This window comes from Staurois parvus, unplaced genomic scaffold (genome assembly GCF_062004578.1).
Source record: "Staurois parvus isolate SC_StPar_1 unplaced genomic scaffold, SC_StPar_1.0 ptg000882l, whole genome shotgun sequence".
Lineage (NCBI taxonomy): Eukaryota > Metazoa > Chordata > Amphibia > Anura > Ranidae > Staurois > Staurois parvus.
Genome location: NW_028318678.1, coordinates 3,712,119 through 3,721,244, shown reverse-complemented (window position 1 = coordinate 3,721,244; position 9,126 = coordinate 3,712,119).

Here is a 9,126-nt window from a genome sequence, read left to right as displayed (position 1 = left end):
CCATATCTGGAATTCTTCCTGGAATTCTAAAAGGTAAGGGAAATAAAACCCATTCTGAATCTCATATTTATGGGTCAGATACGCTCACCTGACCGGCAACTTTATTAGTTACACCGTGCTAGCACCGGGTTGGACCCCATTTTGCCTTCAGAACCGCCTTAATTCTTTGTGGCGTAGATTCAACAAGGTGTTGGAAACATTCCGCAAAACTTTTGGTCCATATTGAAATTATAGCATCACACAGTTTCTGAAGATTTGTCAACTGCACATCCATGATGCAAATCTCCCATTCCACCACATCCCAAAGTGCTCTATTGGATTGAGGTCTGGTGACTGTGGAGGGCATTGGAGTGCAGTGAACTCATTGTCATGTTCAAGAAACCAATTTGAGATGATTTGAGCTTTGTGACATGGTGCATTATCCTGCTGGAAGTAGCCATCAGAATATGTGTACGCTGGCACCCAGTGTGGTCTTCTGCTGCTGTAACCCATCTGCTTCAAGGTTCGACGTGCTATGCATTCAGAGATGGTATTCTGCATATCTTGGTTGTATCGAGTGGTTATTTGAGTTACTGTTGCCTTTTTATCATCTCAAACCAGTCTGCCCATTCTCTGACCTCTGACATCAACAAGGCATTTTCGTCCACACATCTGCCACTCACTGGACATTTTCTCTTTTTTGGACCACTCTCAGTAAACCCTAGAGATGGTAGTCCTCCATTAGCACTACCATATCATTCATCCAGGATTGCACCTTTAATCCAGGACTACCTTTACTCCTTCTTGAACTTGTTGCATATTTGCTACTGTTTGAGTTCTTTTATAAATTAATTTCACTAGTCACCTCCTCTATAGTTGTCCTGCCCTGAAAGCAGGCGGAAGCCACAGGTGTCACCAACTGTGCACCACCCTAAGGGCCCCAACACAGGTGTCAAAAATAATTATTTTGAGACTACCCGATTTTTTCTCACAGCTGTTTGTGTCTGAGGTCTCCAAACTATGGCCCTCCAGGTGTTAACGAGTTGCAAGTCCCATGAGGCCTTGCAAGGCAGCCACAGGCAAGACTCCCAGAGGCATGATGGGACTTGCAGTACTTCAACAGCTGGAGGGCCATAGTTTGAGACCCCTGGCATTGATCTTACTATCTGTTTTTTCCCTTGAGGATTGCTTGGAGGTGGATCTCTCCAGGATTCTAACCACAGCGTAGCCTCCAGGAGTTTATACTATCCTTTGTCAAGCTGCTTACTGCACTCCCGGTGATTCTGTTACAATTTAGGCTGGTGGGGTATATGGTAAAACATAGCCCAGGTACCCCTGGTGTTGCTCTCTGCATTAAACTTTAGCATAGAAGGTCTTTGTATAGGAATGGGTGCTCCTACTTTTGGTCACAGTTCTGTGTTACCCTGTTTTTATTTGATCAATTTGTTTTTTTTAATATATATACTTTGTCAATCTAATTTGGTGATGTTCATTGAATAGGTGTGTGTCAGAGTGGTGAAGGCGGTAGATCAACTAACCAAGAAAATAAACCAGTTTCAGAGGGCTTATCAGTCTAGTGGCTCCTTCGGGGGGTGCGCAACTGTAGTGGGATGAGAAATTGCACCTGGCTTGCAGGGGATAATAGAAATTAAATAGATGAAAGATTACAAGTATACTCTCACAGCCCATTGTAAATGAACATACCCTGTTTTTTTCAGGAATTAAAACAAAAGAGTTTTTTTTCCCTCTTTACACTGGACCTTTAAAACTGTTCCAAGAAAGTTATCGCCTCCAGTTGCTCATGAGGTCATCCTATGCAAACGCTGCAGCCCCGGCTGTCTGTGTCCCCTTTTCTATAAGACCATTAGATCCGAGGCTGCTGGCCGGAGTGCAGTTGGCAAAGCAGACTAGCCAAATGTTGATTTTCCTGGACTGGAACAAAGTGAACTGAACCCCAACTGCCCTGGGGTCAGATGTCTGGCTCTCTATAAACTGATCTTTGTATGATGCTGCCTGGTTCTGCCATCTAGGCTGTTGGTTCATCATTTAGTGGGTGTCAGGACACCCTGAATCAAAGACACTGAGAAGACAGAACCTGTCCTGTCTTCCCTAATTTCCCTTAACCGTTGATTGTTCATATTTAATTATGCCTCTCAAAGGCCTTTGTATGGATTCACAAGGTGCAGTGACAACCAATGAAAAGTGTTTTTTTTTTCTTTCTAAACTGAGAAACGAGTCAAATGTATTGCTAGGGGTAACTGCATTCCTCTACTCCTTGTAAAGACTTAAAGGACAACTCCACTTTTATTAAAAAAAAATTAATCTAGCATATACAATTGCTACACAAGCTATTTTGTCATTTATTGTGTTTAAAAAAATTACTATTTAATTTTGAACTGAAACCGCTGAAATGTTGAAAAAAAAACTAAAACTGAAAACAATATGGCAGCCTTGATGCGTTGGTGCACAGAATGCCCCCATTAATGTTGTTTCCCACTTGTGTGCTTGGCTCACTGATTTTCTCAGAAGCCTGTGCTAAGATACAAATCAAATTTTAGGCATCCCCTGCAATAGTATTTTGGATGATGATACTTCATAAGGGTTAACCACTTTTAAAGGGATGCAGACACTGCACCTTTCCTCAGTAGAACAATTAGATTTGCCTAGGTCAGGGGTAGGCAACCTGCGGCTCTCTAGCTGTTGTGGAACTACATTTCCCATGAGGCATTGCAAAGATTACAAAACTGACAGTTACAGCTATGACTTGCAGAGGAATGATGGAACTTGTAGTCCTGCGGCTCTCAGGTTGCCTACCCCTGGCCTAGGTGGTTATAATGAACCCATTCAGGAATCAGTGTAGGAAAAACATGGAGAAACAATATGTTATTTCTTCAGAATAGAAACAAATAGGAATGTGCTACAAAGTTTGTTAAAATCCATTCAATGTACATAGATTACTCAGCGTGGATTGTCTCTTAATCTGAACAAAAGTGGAATTATACTTTAAAGAAAACTTTTCCTTTTTGGAGTACTTTTGAAGACATGATTTAGGCAGGCCATAGACAATGCGATTTTCTTTCCTGCTGCGGGAAAGAACATAGCTCGATCCCCCATCAACACAGTCAGTGTTGATGGGGGAATCCCTCCCACGGAGATATTGTGTTCTCCGGGTGGTGGGGGGTTAGGGGAACTGTCCCTGCTGGGAAAACACAGTGATTATTGCTAGAAGCTATAGCCCCTGACAATAATTGTATGCAAAAATTCTACTTGCTGGTTGTACCCAAGTCAATCATCTTAAGTACAATCAGCCTGCCCATACAGTAGATGGTTTGAATCTCTGCCGAGATTTGAACCATCTATGGCCAGCTTTAGTCTTTTTTATTATTCTTCAGATAAACCTATAAAAGAGATTGGCTTGACATAATCTAATCATCGGATGTTTGTTTTCCTAACCTTGTTTTTATGTATAGTTTGTAAATTTAAATCTACTAAAATACTCATTATTATACATGCTTCTAGTTCCTCCTTGCTTTGCTACACAATGGTTGGGCTTTTGGCCTCATTTACACTTGCAGTTGGGGGGGGCAGTTGTAAAAACAAGAGGTGGAGGAACATTTTTGCACCCCTAACCATCTCCCCTTTAGCTGCAAAGGTATTTGGATGGGAATGTTCACATGGCACGTGCTTTACTTCGCAACCACAGCAAAAATGATCCCTTCTGTCAAGTGAATGGGGCTGCACCACAGTGATCTTGCCACTATGTGTAATGCACACAATTGCAGCAAGGTGGAGTGGCATTTATAGGTTAATACATTTAATGAGGTGACACCTCCTCACTTCTTGTCAAACACCTCTGAAAAGCGATCCATCACAGATTGTTTTTTAGAGGAACGCAAGTTATGTGTAAACCTAGTCTATTGTTCCTTCTTACAACGCATGTCTATGACTTGTTGTTAGGGGGTGGCAAAAATGTGTGCCTGAGCCGCGTTTCTGCCACCTGCCAACTGCCCCCCCTTAAACTGCAATAGACAGCTGACAGGGATGTTTATGTGCCACAGCTGTGATGCTTCACCTGACGGGCAGCAAGCCTGCCAAACACTACAGATTAAAGTCAATGGGAATATGCCATAAAAACTCCCTGCAACCATGTGCAAAGCACACAGTTGTGGCTCAGTTGTTGGCAAAAATGGGGTAAATTAGGCTTTGAGGAGGCGTCACATTGCTTCTCCACTGCCTGCCATCCTCTGGAGCACGATTGGAGTGTCCTGAGACAAAAAGCTTCTTGCGTAACTCTTCCTCCTGCCATAGCCAGCACCAATCTTTGATCAGAGGTTGTACAGGCAGTCCAGCTCCTCCACAATGGCACATCAATAAATGCCATTGCCAGAAGGTTTGCCGTGTCTCCCAGCACAGTCTCAAGAGCATGGAGGAAATTCCAGGAGACAGGCAGTTACGCTAGGATATCTGGACAGAGCCGTAGAAGGTCCTCAACCCATCAGCAGGACTGGTATCTGCTCTTTTGTGCAAGGAGGAACAGGATGAGCACTGCCAGAGCCCTACAAAATTATTATTATTATTATTATAAAGGATTTATATAGCGCCAACAGTTTGCTCAGCGCTTTACAATATAACGGGAGACAATACAGCAACAATACAGTTCAATACAAGAGGGATTTGAGGGCTCTGCTCCTGGGAGCTTACAATCTAGTAGGGAAGGGCTAGTGGTACAAAAGGTAGTAACTGTGGGGGATGGACTGGTTGGAAGAGTAGAAGATTCCATTATTAGCTGAGGGCAGGATAGGTTTCCCTGAAGAGATAGGTTTTCAGAGATCGCCTAAAAGTGAGCAGAGTAGGCGATAGCCTGATAAATTGGGGTAGAGAGTTCCAGAGGATGGGGTAAGCTCTGGAGAAGTCCTGGAGACGAGCATGGGAGGATGAGACAAGGGAGCTAGAGAGTAGGAGGTCGTGCGAGGAGCGGAGAGTACGGTTTGGGTGATATTTAGAGACAAGATTGGTGATGTAATTTGGGGCAGAGCTATAAATGGCTTTATATGTTATTGTTAGTGTTTTGAATTTTATCCGTTGGGCAACGGGAAGCCAGTGGAGGGATTGGCAGAGAGGGGTGGCAGATACAGAACGGTTAGTAAGGTGGATGATTCTGGCAGCAGCATTCATGATAGACTGAAGAGGGGATAGCTTGCGATGAGGTCGGCCAATAAGGAGGGAGTTACAATAGTCAAGGCGAGATATAACAAGGAAGTGGATAAGTTGCTTAGTGGTTTCCGAGGTTAGGAACGGGCGTATCTTGGAGATGTTGGAAATGACCTCCAGCAGGCCACTGGTGTGAATGTCTCTGACCAAACAATCAGAAACAGACTTCATGAGGGTGGCCTGAGGGCCTGATATCCTCTAGTGGGCCCTGTTCTCACTGCCCGGCATCATAGAGCTCAATTGGCATTTGCCATTGAACACCAGAACTGTCAGGTTCACCACTGGCACCCTGTGCTTTTCACAGATGAGAGCAGGTTCCCCCTGAGCACATGTGACAGACGTGAAAGGGTCTGGATAAGCCGTGGAGAGGTATATCCATGGAGGGATGTACAGACCTCTACAGGCTAGACCAGCAATGGGCAAACTACGGCCCGCGGGCCGTATACGGTCCGGCGGACCTTTTAATCCGGCCCGCGGAGCGTGATACATTGGCTGTCAGGATGTGTGTAGGCGGGGCAGCGTGACGAACGTGAGGGGAGCTAGGCTCCTCTCACAGTCCGCCCTGAAGACCGGAATGGCGCGGGAACACGGCGAGAGGAACGCGCGGAGCAAAGGTAAGTGAATTGACACAGGGGGGACTTGGCTTACTAATTGGGGGGGAATAGTACTATGGGGGATGAATTAATATGGGGAATGAATTACTATAGGGGGGATGAATTACTATAGGGGGGATGAATTACTATAGGGGGGATGAATTACTATAGGGGGGATGAATTACTATATGGGGGATGAATTACTATGGGGGATGAATTACTATATGGGGGATGAATTACTATGGGGGATGAATTACTATATGGGGGATGCATTACTATGGGGGATGAATTACTATATGGGGGATTAATTACTATGCTTACTATGTGGGAATATTACTATACTTACTATGGATGACACATACACATCATTCATCTACTCTTGGTCCGGCCCCCGGGTCCAATATATGAACCCATTGCGGCCCTCAAGTCAAAAAGTTTGCCCACCCCTGGGCTAGACAATGGCACCTTGACTGCCATTAGGTATCGGGATGAAATCTTTGGACCCATTGTCAGACACTACGCTGGTGTAGTGGGTCCTGGTTCCTCCTGGTGCACAACAATGCCTGGCCTCATGTGGCGAGACTATACAGGCAGTTCCTGGAGGATAAAGGAATTGATACCATTGAATGGACCCCTCACGCTCACCTGACCTCAATCCAATAGAACACCTCTGGGATGTTATGTTTCGGTCCATCTGATGCCTCCAGGTTGCACCCCAGACTGTCCAGGAGCTCCGTGATGCCCTGGTCCAGATCTGGGAGGAAATGCCCCAGGACACCATCCATGATCTCATTAGGAGCATGCCCCGATGTTGTCAGGCATGCATACAAGCACATGGGGGCCATACAAACTACTGAGGACCATTTTGAGTCACTGCAATTCAATTTCAGCAAAATGGACTAGCCTGCTGCATACTTTTTTCACTTTGATTTTTGGGGTGTCTTTGACTTCAGTCCTCTGTAGGATGATAATTTTCATTTCCATCAAACAATGGGGCATCCTTACATTCCTAACACATTACCCAGTCCATATCAGTATAGGTATCCAGTAGGAGATTTTCCCCCGTTGAGATCTGATGTGTTTTCAAAGTGTTCCTGTAATTTTTGTGAGTAGTGTATTTCTTGCTTGCCATCTTCATCCCTTCACTAACATCACAAGCCAATCCTACACAAGCCCAGTATAATACCAAGCCTCGCCTTGGGGCAGGCAGGCAGTCACGAGAGGGAGCACCTGGCATCATCCCAACAAGGTGTTCCTCAGATCCCGGCACAGCAAGCATGCTGAGAATGCCGCAGTCCTTGGATGTATTTAATTTTGCGTCATTGGCTAAACTGTAGGTCAGAAATCATAACTATATGGGGAGACTGGATACAATGATGGTGAAGGTTACACTTTGAATGATATGGGGCAGAGATTAAATATCAAGTTTACTTCTGGCTCTGATGAAGAGTGTTCTGCCCAGGAAACGTGTTAGCTGTGATCCATGTGCATGTGCATTTCCTACACATCTCATTGGATTCCATCTGTTGGATTATCGAAGTGCCTTATTATACTTATGTTTGTGAGTATATGTTATTTAATGCATTATTCAGAAAAAAATAGTTATGGTAATGCACAAGACTGGTGCACCCCCTATTTGTGTTTCTGACGTGTTTACTTCTCCTTAAAGCAGAACTACACTGTATCTGAACACCACAAACCAAAAACTCGAATTAATTAGTTTGTAATAGTCAAAGCAAACTCCCCCATCCGTCCATGCCTCCATGCTGAGAAATCACTTTGAAAATCCTCTAGCATTTCTGGCCATGGCCATCTTGAGTGAGGGCAGATGATTGATGTAGCATTTACATCTTGGAATCCACCTGCCCTTAGATCAGGTTTGCAGGCAGGAGGGTGTGCTTAGCTAAGAAAGCCCCTCCTCCTTCCCTCCTGAAAACTCCTGGGATGTATGACATCATTTGCCTAGGCATAAGAACCAGGAAGTAACTGAAGAAATGTAAAAACAAAAGTGTAAAACATGTAAATATGATATACGTTCCTATCTATTCATTATTTCTTGCAGCATAAGGATTAAAAATAGTCAGTGTTGATTGAGAGAGTGAAGTTCCACTTGAAGGGTTCTTGCACATGGTACACACACAAAAATTCTTCTACTCTTTTGTTATCAAGAGGGTGTGGCGTGCACGCTAATAAGCGTGTATTTGTGCTTATACACGGGTACAAGCATAAATATTAATAATGCAGATTTTTGTATTTTATTTTTTTACCGATGTATATGCAATGCTAGTTTATGTGCTTGTGTGTTCAGGCCCATTTAAAACATTTGGACTGCTTTTAGATCAGTAAAGAAAATGCCTAAATGCCTAAAAATGTGACTACTCATTCTAGTGATTGATCTACAAACCTAATTTACTATGTGTGTGTGTGTGTACAGTGGGGATCGAAAGTTTGGGCACCCCAGCTAAAAATTTGTATTAATGTTCATAAAGAAGCCAAGGAAAGATGGAAAAATCTCCAAAAGGCATCAAATTACAGATTAGACATTCTTATAATATGTCAACAAAAGTTAGATTTTATTTACACTTTCAAAATAACAGAAAACAAAAAAATGGCGTCTGCAAAAGTTTGGGCACCCTGCAGAATTTATAGCATGCACTGCCCCCTTTGCAAAGCTGAGATCTGCCAGTGTCATGGATTGTTCTCAATCATCGTCTGGGAAGACCAGGATATGTCAATCTCAAAGGTTTTAAATGCCCAGACTCATCTGACCTTGCTCCAACAATCAGCACCATGGGTTCTTCTAAGCAGTTGTCTAGAAAACTGAAAATAGTTGACGCTCACAAAGCTGGAGAAGGCTATAAGAAGATAGCAAAGCGTTTTCAGATGTCAGTATCCTCTGTTTGGAATGTAATTAAGAAATGGTAGTCATCAGGAACAGTGGAAGTTAAAGCAAGATCTGGAAGACCAAGAAAAATATCAGACAGAACAGCTCGCAGGATTGTGAGAAAAACAATTCAAAACCCACATTTGACTGCACGATCCCTCCAGAAAGATCTGGCAGACACTGGAGTTGTGGTACACTATTCCACTATAAAGAGATACTTGTACAAATATGGTCTTCATGGAAGCGTCATCAGAAGAAAACCTCTTCTACGTCCTCACCACAAAAATCATGGTTTGAACTTTGCAAATGAACATATAGACAAGCCTGATGCATTTTGGAAACAAGTTCTGTGGACCGATGAGGTTAAAATTGAACGTTTTGGCCGGAATGAGCAAAGGTACGTTTGGAGAAGAAGGGGCACAGAATTTAATGAAAAGAACCTCTGTCCAACTGTTAAGC